Genomic DNA, 2022 nt, shown 5'->3' with positions numbered 1-2022 from the left:
CATAATAAACATTGTGAACCAACACTAACTATTCATTTAGCTAGTTTTATTTGCCACAATAAATGTATCTTAACACATTATCTCAATGGCCAAAGAAGACCAAACTTAACTTAAACCGTAAGAGTCAAGAGCCCAACTAAAGCAAACACTGATCACAATAAAGGTGGATTAATACATTTCAACATTAATTGCATGTGCAAAAGTGATATTGATTCAATGCAATTATATAGATCACCTGAACATCAAAATCAGAAGTTCAGAAGACGTCATAAAAGGCGTTAGTATGGCAAGCCGAATTAGCGTTTAATCATTCTCAGGATATGCATTTTTGATATCAACAATTCAAATTTTACTAGTAACAATTACTATTTTTGATATCAGTAATTAAAATTTTACTAGTAAAAATTATAATTCTTGATATCAGCAATCACGTCATCACTCGCAGAAATGTGTATACGTTAGGCTTGTTTGACTTGCTGCGGCACCGCAAGATCTGACAGGCGGATGACATCAAAGTACCGCGAGAGCCATTCGAAAAACCATAAAATGTTTGGTTTCGAATAGCTCTCGCGGTACTTTGATGTCATCCACCTGTCGGATCTTGCGCCGCATCAAGTCGAACAAGCCTGTTGTAAAATGTTACATTCTGACACCTCAGGGGACGTCTCTTCTACGTCACCAATGATGTAGAAAAGATATCATTTGGACATGCCTTTGTTTGGTGGGGTGGTGTCTCAAATAATTATTAAATGATTTTGAACCAATGTCTTGATCAAGGAAGATCCAAATACGACCTATTATACAAGATTTCTAGCAGAGTTTTTTTCCCCAAACAACTTGTGGTGATGGAGGTGCTTGTTTTCTTTTATTATTTTAAGCTTCAGACCCAAAGAGTCAACTGATTTTTGCTTTTCACTTGGGTGTGCTACAGAAATGTTAATATCAATAGGAATATATTTAAGAGATATTTTACTCATAAGAATTAATAGCGGTGTTAATAATTGTGGCCAGTGTGTTTTTTATGTAGCATTTATTTCATTATGTTATTTCCCCCTACCTTCAATTGTTTTACTTCAATGAAACATTGTATTTTTTCAGTAAATGACTCAGTTGATGACTGGGATCACAGCAGAAAGCGATAAAAAAGCTGAATTGAAACTCTATTTTGGACTTTCAACACAATAGTCCCCGTTCAAATGAATCCATAAACTTTAATACACATTACATAAGTTTCTGGGCAAAGACCACCAAGGCGTAAAACGTAATTGTTCACCAGATCACTTTGAGGCCATATTTAATGACTTAGTTTTCGTGAAATATTGTAGAATTGGGCAATATAGTCAATAGTGCACAATGTTTTTATTTAATTTTGATTAATTCTGTTTTTTATTCAAATAGGAAGAGTGTCCGGATTGGCCCTCCTGGAGGTCAGGCTTGTTGTTTGTTGGACTCAGAGGAGGAGTATGCCCCACCACCTAAACAAAGTCATCCACCTGCCCCCATCATAAACTTTCCTACAGTCACCCCAGCCACCACTTTACCAGCAGAAGCAGCGGCACCAGCAACACCACATGACTCCTTCACAGAGATGCTGCAGAACTGGGAGCCGATAGACAATATTCCACGTAAGTATATTCTTTTGTGGTTTAGTTTTTGATTGACCTTCTTTTGTATGTATTTATTTTGTACAACTGGTCCTGAATTCATTTAACACAGTGTTCTCCTGTAGCATTGCCAGGGGGTCAGACAGTCCGAGGCATGCCCTAGCAATCCTCAGAAACGGGTAAGACCAATGGTTATTTCGCCTCAGGAATATAATTTTTATAGATAAGGAATAAAAGTATGAAATAAGTTAAATAGTTTATAAGTGTGTATATATTCTTTTAATATTTTATCTTCTTTGTCATAGCCATGCTGAGGGAGGTATTAACCAAAGTAGAGATGGTCATTAGCTACCTATGGGAGCCGTGCCAAAAGTGTTACGTGTGGCATGTACATTCGTGACCTATTTAATGGGAGCTC

The sequence above is a fragment of the Triplophysa rosa genome, linkage group LG11 (assembly GCF_024868665.1).
Source record: "Triplophysa rosa linkage group LG11, Trosa_1v2, whole genome shotgun sequence".
In the NCBI taxonomy this organism is placed as follows: domain Eukaryota; kingdom Metazoa; phylum Chordata; class Actinopteri; order Cypriniformes; family Nemacheilidae; genus Triplophysa; species Triplophysa rosa.
Note: the sequence above shows the minus strand (reverse complement) of the source record.